This window comes from Pseudophryne corroboree, chromosome 4, assembly GCF_028390025.1.
Source record: "Pseudophryne corroboree isolate aPseCor3 chromosome 4, aPseCor3.hap2, whole genome shotgun sequence".
NCBI classification, from domain to species: Eukaryota; Metazoa; Chordata; class Amphibia; order Anura; family Myobatrachidae; genus Pseudophryne; species Pseudophryne corroboree.
In genome coordinates, this window is record NC_086447.1 from 910,478,920 (window position 1) to 910,488,772 (window position 9,853).

Genomic DNA, 9,853 nt, shown 5'->3' on the forward strand with positions numbered 1-9,853 from the left:
CGAACTGGTCGCCCTAACCAGAGCATGTGAATTGGCTAAGGGTAAGTCAGCCAATATCTACACCGATTCTAGATACGCATTCGGGGTAGTCCATGATTTCGGAGCCCTATGGCGCCTCAGAAATTTCATGACGGCAGCTGGTACACCGATAGCGCATGCAGCTCACATAAAAAGGCTTCTAACAGCGATACAGGAACCCGACAGAGTGGCTGTTATCAAATGTAAAGCACACACATATAGTCAAGACCCAGTATCACTTGGTAACAGCCGAGCAGACGAAGCTGCTAAGTTAGCAGCTGCTACCCCCATACCGACAAACACCACACAACTGATGGTATTCAATACCATCAACACACAGAAGTTGTGTGAAATGCAGAATTTGTGTTCCGCACAGGAAAGAGCAGTCTGGAGCGCAAAGGGATATGGCCAGGAGTCCTCAGGGCTCTGGACGGATGGACATGGTAAACCAGTGGCCCCCAGGACATATCTTCCATGTCTGGCTGAAGCAGCTCACGGGCTGACTCATCTAGGCAGGGAGGGGATGTGCAAATTGGTAAGAGCATACTGGTGCGCCCCAGGATTCTCCTCTCATGCGAGTAAAAGAGCAATGTCTTGCCTTACCTGTCTGAGAAAGAATATTGGAAAGGCAATACCTACAGAACCATCCCATATCCCACCTGCCGGCGGCCCTTTCCAGGTAATACAAATTGACTTCATTCAATTACCCCCATGTCGGAATTTGAAATATGTACTTGTTTGTATAGATGTTTTCTCGAATTGGGTCGAAGCATTTCCAGCGGCTACAAATACCGCTATGTTTACTGCTAAGAAAATTGTGCAGGAATTTGTATGTAGATATGGTATCCCTAGAATAATCGAAAGTGATAGGGGTACCCATTTTACAGGTGATGTCTTTCAAGGAATGTGTAAGTTGATGGGAATTGATAGCAAGCTGCACACTCCGTACCGTCCACAGGCGAGTGCGAAGGTCGAAAGAGTGAACAGCACGATTAAAAATAAATTGAGTAAAGTAATGGCAGAGACAGGATTGACGTGGCCAGAAGCTTTACCCATTGTTTTGTATAGCATCAGAACCACTCCCAGGTCCCCTCTTAATCTGTCCCCTTTTGAAATCTTGTTTGGTCGACAACCGCATGTCATGATTAACCCTCAGGATGATTTGAAATGTAACAATGAAGTAACTGTAAAGTACTTAATTAACATGAGTAAACAGTTGAGGAACCAAAATGAAAATCTGAAGTTGGCGATTCCTGATCTACCTGATAGTAATTGTCATGACATTGAACCTGGGGATTATGTAATGATACAAAATTTTCTACGCTCAGGTTGTCTTATTGATAGATGGGAAGGACCATACCAGGTCTTATTGACTAGCACCACAGCATTGAAGGTTGCTGAGAGAGAGACTTGGGTCCATTCATCCCACTGCAAAAAGGTTGCTGATCCAGAGAAGTCCCGTGATAAGGAACAGACGGTAGAGGTTGTATCACTGGAGTGTCTGTTCCAGGAGGACTGAGGCGGCACCTGAGCCTTGAAGACCGAAAGCAGTTGTCGATTCCCCAATCCCTTTTATTGTTTTTCTCCACTTCCCATCCCCTCTCCCTTGAAATTTCTTTTTCCCCCTTCTCATTCCTCTCCATTTCCTCCTCAAAGATGGACTTGCCCCAAGAGACTGTGATCCGGATTTTCCTGTTAACCATGATGTTGACTAGAGCAGTCTGTTCCGGCGAGAGTACCATGGAGGTCGAGAGAGGTTCTGGAATGGGTTCCGATTATGATGATGGAGGCGTAGTTTTCCAAGATCAACCTAACCAACAAGCAAAGGCGAGTATCAGAAAACGATCCGATAGAAGAAATTGTGATGGATTGTTAGCTGAAGAAAACTGTATCTGTAGGCTCTGTGAAAATTTGGTTGAGGATGGGTGCATAAAGAAATGCCAATCCAGTTTTAATATCCATATGGACCGGCATCCATTGAGTGACTATCACTCCTTAGTGGGTAATGTGTTAAACAAAACAGATTGTTGGGTATGCTCTCAAGTACCTCAGGGTCATAGCAAATCAGGGCTAGTACCATTTCCTTTAACGATAGGGGAGGTACTTGAGTTAAATGGTGGGAGACCGGTGGACAGGAGATTTAATATCTCCAGCCCTCCTAGTTTGAAGCTCCACCAATACCATGTGGATAGGTCCCTCTTATGTTTCAACATCTCCAATCCCCGACAGCCGGGAAATTGGGAAGTGTCATGGAGCAACCTGACCATGACCTTCTCGCATAGAGCAGATAGAATGCCTACAGATACAGAGCTTGTACGCCACATAGCCAGTAGAGGAAAATCTTTCAGGTATAGATATACCTTAGGAAATAGGATTACTAGAGTTGGAGAAGTATCACCAGGATACTGTGCACATATCGTACAACCTGATACGTGCATTAAGCAGATGGAAGAATTAGGGCTAGGAGATTTCACCTGGAAGGTGTGTAATATGGTAATGTCCTACTCCGTCCCATATGTTCTCCCCGATGATGCATATTTCATATGCGGGAGAAAGGCGTACAAGTGGCTTGCCCCAAACTCTGAAGGATTGTGTTATATTGGAAGAGTATTGCCTGAAGTAATGACTGTAACTCACGATAAAATGAAAGACATACACCGTGGTGCCCAAGCTCCTTATACTCACACTCATTACGAGCACCTCGTTAAAAGACAACTGTCAGAAAGGTTAGAGCATCCGGCCTCTGATCTGATCCATGAATCCACCGGGATTCAGGTTCTGGTGGCGTTAGATTTCACTCGCACCGCTCGAGGTGTGATGAATTATAGATACATTTCCGCACTCGCCAATTTGTTAGATAATATCACTGAAATGTATGATGACACGTTTAGATACACTGGAAGAGAACTTCAAGCTTATAAAACAGAACTGGTACAGCATAGAATGGTTCTTAATTACCTCACAGCAGTGACAGGCGGATATTGTGTTACATTGGCAACACAGTACGGCGTGAAGTGTTGCACGTACATCACGAATAGCACCGAGGATCCGGTAGAGGTCATAGACCAAAAGATGGACGATATTCTCCAATTGAAGTGGGAATTTCGCCGAAAACACAATCTCACTCTTGCTGCTGTAGGTAATGAGCTGACTGGTTGGGTGTCATGGTTGAACCCGCGAAATTGGTTCTCCGGTTTGGGAGACTGGGCTCAAGGAGTCATAATGGATGTTGGAAAGTTTCTCCTATGTATTTTAGGTGTTGTTATATCTATTGGATTGATATTTAGATGCGGGCAGGCTTTAATGAGGTGCAAACAAAGTACAAGAGTGATGAGCTTGAGGAGTGAGGAAACTGTAATTAACCTGGATTTGATTTATGACCCAATGATAGAAACCAGGATGTGATGAAAATGCGATTATACGGTCCGTTTCTTTCACCTGTTTTTCTGCTTTTCTCCAAGATAAAAAGACCCCCTTGGACGAGGAAGTTGACGAGACGCTATACAGACAACGGATGGACCAAAGAAAGAGTTTTTGACCACTTGAGAAATGGACACTTGATGAACTTTGCCATGGATCCCCAGTTTCCCTAGTATTTTTAAACTCACGCTAGCCCAACATTTTTTTTGTAAATCTGATGGCACTGACAAAGCTTGTTGCTCATGCCTAAGGAGCAAAACAGCGCAAAGAAGACGACTTTCAACTGATACCGAACAAAAATTCGACGACAGATGTACATTTACCTGACATAGAATATCATTGCATTTTCCATAAGTGTTCTTCATCTTCATCTCTACAACCCTCAGGTAATAACACACATAGTATAGGGAATACAGGCACAGATATCAGCAATCACATATTCCCCCATTCATGTATCATCAACTAAAATGTGCTCCCCATTTTGTTCAAAAACCGAAAAGAGCTCGGTAAAGTTTGACAGCCCATCCACAGACCTGTACCGCAGGATAAGAAGGAATTCAAATGTATACTTCGCAATACCTTGAAGCTTGATTTACAACACGTACGGCACGATGATACATGACCCCCCAAACATGGACTCATACACACATGCTTCTGCTATCTCACTAGGTCATACCCTCTTCACACCTACTCCTCTCTCCTCCCCTACCCAACCATGGAAATGAATTAACCCCTGACATATATTTTTCTCTTTTTGAAATGTTTTAGAAGGTGGCAGTTATTATTGACTGCCAAAGGGTGGACTGTCAAAGTCAGAAAAATATCCCTATACACGCTGCCATATTTGCACCTCGCACTGGTCCGCGCTGCGCATGCGTGCGCTTTCCCGTGATAGCGCATACCCGCTGATGCGTGCACCCGCTCGCATCGGTATGCGTATTTACGGTAAAGAGTATGTAGTCGTAGCGTGCGACTCAATCGTTACATATTTCCACAATTAACGTAGTTTATAGATCATGGTCCTTTTGATGGATTCTGAAAGTTTGGTTAATATAGAATGTCCCTGAACGAAGGAATCCCTCTTTGTATTGTAGGAAGGGTCTAACAGGAGTCATACAGCAGTGTTTGGTACCCATCGGAAGAGTATTTAAATAGCAATATTCCGGTGTTGGTTTGGAGCGTATTAATCGCTCGTGCGAATAGTTATGGACATAAGAAGTTCATGTCCATTACTATTATTTACTCTTACTCAGGTATGCGGCGGGAAACCCAGTTTCCCACCCACCTGAGCTGTTTGAAATCGTCACAGCCCACCTGTATGAATCACCCTATGACCTTTTGTTATAATGCGAAGCCAAATTCCTGTGTCCAATGGACGATAAGATTGTAGGGACCATTGGATTGCATTGTGTGTGGAGCATAAAAGACGGGCCTGTGGCATCCAGCTTTCACTTCTCATCAAACGGTTCTCATTGCTGATAATCGGGAAGCTGGATGTCCAGAAGCGCTTGCGATCGTTACCCTTGTGCGTAAGTTTTTCTCCGTGATCATATTGTCTTACTGTGAGCCATTTATCTCATCTCATCTCTCTCTCTCTCTCTCTCTCTACTCTTTCTCTCGTATTTTCCCTTGATTAGATTGTATTGTATTGTATTTATAGTGTAGTTATTTGGTTAGGAAGTCTCTGTTATATTGTAGTGTATCATTTGTACTGTGATTCCTTTTTACAAGTATATTAGTTATAATACATTTAATAGGCTTTGGACCCTAAACAAGTATCTGTGTATTTTCTCATAGTGTTAAGTGTTCACAGAGCGTCGGTGACGCTCAAGCAGCTTTGTAGTTAGTCAGGTTACACCAGGTTGCACTTACACATTGTCTCTACACTAAGGTATACCGTGTATCTCATTGTTAAAGGTATAGATATAAAGGTTTAGCGTTGTGAGCGTCTGCGCCGCTGGTGATCTCCTCGTGGTCTCGAGCGTCCGCTACGCCATAGCGAATCATTACGTTTGTCTGTAGCCAATAGTGTGCCAGTCTGTGATCTCTGGGCCGTGAGCGAACGCGACGCTTGAGTGTCTCGCCTACGGCTGAGCGATCGTTACGCAAGTAGCGTACCCTTACGGTACTTCTTACGTAGTCAGCGTACAGTGTTCTTAGACCTCTTAAAGGGTAATTTATACGATAAATAGATTCAGCTTTATCAATATATATATATATATATATATATATATACATTTCTTATTACCTTTCATTGACCCAAGTTCAAATTTTAATCCTGGTATTGCCAGGCGCAAATATGACTAACCCAATAACTCTTTGACTATTGCAAATCTCATGTTATCTCCAGTGCCCCTCACTACTATTCTCCACCCGGGTCTCTTTCCCATCACAGTGTTTCCTAACCCTGTTTGTTATCTATTTCTCTATGAGCTTTCCCTTCCTCTCTGTTCCTTTATTATACATTTGCCATCTACCAAGATGGCGCCCGGGGTCTCGCGGTCCTTATTTCTTTATGGCCACCTGACCATCCTTCCCATACAGTGTTTGAACTGCCAGCCAGTAACATGGCGTCTTAGGTCTCACAATCCCCGCCTCCCAATCAGCTGTGATTGAGACGTTCTGTCTCAATCACAGCTGACCGGCGCTCCGTAGCGGCAGCTGATAGCTCCGGCCCACCGCGCCCGATTCACCGGATGATTGGTCAGTGCTCACCTAATAGCTGCCTTAAAACCCCGTTCCCCACCCGCCCCTCCAAACCCGGAAGTGAACAAGCCCGCCAGGGCGAAACGTGTCTTCCACGGCAGGGGGGGGGGGGGGGGGGGGACAGCATATGGAGTGAACTCTTGGCTCCTGCATTGGTACCTGACGATGCCCTGACCTGCCCACTCTGACTCTTTCAATCCTGGTGATCGTAAGCCCACTGCTGTCCTGTGTACAATACACACAAACAGCAACATTATATCTGTGTTCAATTATATTCTGTATTTCACCACATATCCTAGCAGACTCGTGAAGTGTACATACAGATTGTTGCCATAGGCTCTATTCCCAAATAGAAGCTGTACACACATATATATTTTTTCCATTTTGATTTGCTATTGCGTACCTGGTAGATACCTTACACTGGGGGTAATTCCAAGTTGATCGCAGCAGGAAATTTTTTAGCAGTTGGGCAAAACCATGTGCACTGCAGAGGAGGCAGATATAACATGTGCAGAGAGAGATAGATTTGGGTGTGGTGAGTTCAATCTGCAATCTAAATTGCAGTGTAAAAATAAAGCAGCTAGTATTTACCCTGCACAGAAACAAAATAACCCACCCAAATCTAACTCTCTCTGCAAATGTTATATCTGCAACCCCTACAGTGCACATGGTTTTGCCCAACTGCTAAAAAATTTCCTGCTGCGATCAACTTGGAATTACCCCCACTGTTTGGCTAAATTTTCACCAGCAGAGGCCAGTATACTGCTATATGATTTTTCATCCATTGTGATCCTCAGTGCTATTTTTGTTACTGATAATAACATTGCTTTTCTGGTTTAGTCTGTGGGATTTACAACACTTGATTTTCCAACTTAAATGAATTTCCACACTCAGTTCAGGGTGTATTATGATCTTTAATGAGATTCCTCATATTGATGCTTAAATACCACGATTGCATTGTTTGCCCAGCCCGAGTAACATGCTATGTATTCAAAGCTTGGAAACTAATTTTCTCTTTCCACCTATGTGCTAATACCAGCGCTTATTGTTAAGGGCTGATTTCCCTGGTGACACAGATAATTATTGTATGATCTATCTGATTTCTAACGCAATTATCAACGGTTTTTGTGCTGTCTTTTTGTCAGACAATTTAAACAAAATCATAGATTTTGTACCTCCTGTTCATGCTCTACTATTTTTCCGTGGACTCTCATCTGCGATCCACGGAGCACAATACCACAGACGTGGGATCTGATGAGCCGTGCCCAACGTAGAAAGCAGATCCACATATTTTCCACTTTACTTATTCATCTCTTTCCTTGGCTTTCCAAACTGTCTCCACTCTTTCTCTTATTTCATATATAGGTGCACTCTCATTGGTGTACTATCATAAATTCTCTACTATCATACCACGCTGCTAATGCCCGATCTCATCCGATCTTGGAAGCCAAACAGCGTTGGGCCGGGTTAGTACCGGGAGAGGAGACTTCCTGCGAATACCTGGTGTTGTAGAGCAGGGATTATTTCCATTTCTATGTAAGTTGTGACGCCAACAGCAGTATCACCACTAATCCTTACTTCTATGATATTCTTTCATATTTGAGGCTTACGACCAATCATTGTGGCATACGTCAGAAAGTCAGGTCCTTTTGAATGCTGGTGACCATTAATTCTTGAATTTAAGTAGCCCTATTGGGACGCACTTATCAAATAATCCTTTATGACCACTCCCCGGTCCCATCAATACAGATATTCTGTACTGGTCAGGGGAAATGGGGGTAAGACGATCAAATGTCTACAACCTTTCCAATCACACACTGTGATAAAACAGACCAGAACATTTTAAATCTTTAATTATTATATCTTTATTTCATATGGATCATTTATATGGGTAATCTCGTTTTAAACGTTAACATTAAAAATCATGTTTTAAGTATTTCTTTTCATATGTTATAGGAATTTCTCTAACGTCCTAGTGGATGCTGGGGACTCCATAAGGACCATGGGGAATAGACGGGCTCCGCAGGAGACTGGGCACTTTCATATGTTATAGGAATTTTCCTTCCCTTCTAAAGAGTGCGCCCACACAAGAGCCTTCTCTCTCTCCCTTTTTACAGTACATGTACTCTCTGTCTCTGGGCGCACCACCAACTAGGACGACGCCATTTATTTAAGAAAAACAGTAGTTTTTTTTCTTTCCAATTTTGGAGTGTCTATTTGTCCGATTTTGGTTCTCTCGTATCAATACTGTATCAATTTGACTGGTGCCCGATCGTCCTCTGTCTAGTCATCCTGCCATATATGTCCATTGATACTGCCGTATATTTCCAGCGGTACTGCCGTATAAATCCAGTGATCCTGCCATATAAGTCCAGTGATCCTGCCGTATAATTCCAGCAGTACTGGCGTATAGGTCCAGTTCAGTGGTACTGCCGTATATGTCCATTGATACTGCCGTATAATTCCAGTGATACTGCCGTATATGTCCAGTGATACTACTATATAAGTCCAGTGGTACTGGCGTATATGTCCAGTCCAGTGATACTGCCATATATGTCCATTGATACAGACAATTAGAAGTGAATCTCACCCCAACTCCCGGCGCAAATTAACCAATATATACTTAAATGGACATCAGCTGCACACACTTAAAGGATTAGCAAGATCCCCAAAAAAACTAGAATAAAGAAAAAATAAGAATTTACTCACCGGTAATTCTATTTCTCGTAGTCCGTAGTGGATGCTGGGCACTCCGTAAGGACCATGGGGAATAGCGGGCTCCGAAGGAGGCTGGGCACTCTAGAAAGATCTTAGACTACCTGGTGTGCACTGGCTCCTCCCACCATGACCCTCCTCCAAGCCTCAGTTAGGTACTGTGCCCGGACGAGCGTACACAATAAGGAAGGATTTTGAATCCCGGGTAAGACTCATACCAGCCACACCAATCACACCGTACAACTCGTGATATGAAACACAGTTAACAGTATGAAACAATAGAGCCTCTCAACAGATGGCTCAACAATAACCCGATTTAGTTAACAATAACTATGTACAAGTAATGCAGATAAACCGCACTTGGGATGGGCGCCCAGCATCCACTACGGACTACGAGAAATAGAATTACCGGTGAGTAAATTCTTATTTTCTCTAACGTCCTAGTGGATGCTGGGAACTCCGTAAGGACCATGGGGATTATACCAAAGCTCCCAAACGGGCGGGAGAGTGCGGATGACTCTACAGCACCGAATGAGAGAACTCCAGGTCCTCCTCAGCCAGGGTATCAAATTTGTAGAATTTTGCAAACGTGTTTGCCCCTGACCAAGTAGCTGCTCGGCAAAGTTGTAAAGCCGAGACCCCTCGGGCAGCCGCCCAAGATGAGCCCACCTTCCTTGTGGAATGGGCATTGACAGATTTTGGCTGTGGCAGGCCTGCCACAGTATGTGCAAGCTGAATTGTACTACAAATCCAACGAGCAATAGTCTGCTTAGAAGCAGGAGCACCCAGCTTGTTGGGTGCATATAGGATAAACAGCGAGTCAGATTTTCTGACTCCAGCCGTCCTGGAAACATATATTTTCAGGGCCCTGACAACGTCTAGCAACTTGGAGTCCTCCAAATCCTTAGTAGCCGCAGGCACCACAATAGGCTGGTTCAGGTGAAACGCTGACACCACCTTAGTGAGAAACTGGGGACGAGTCCTCAATTCTGCC

The 9,853-nt window shown here is 43.9% G+C and overlaps 1 pseudogene; it reads left to right on the top strand.

The window, feature by feature from the left end:
- The first annotated feature begins 7,540 nt into the window (after positions 1-7,540).
- Positions 7,541-7,659, top strand: LOC134912097 (5S ribosomal RNA; annotated as a pseudogene).
- The last annotated feature ends 2,194 nt before the right edge of the window (positions 7,660-9,853 follow it).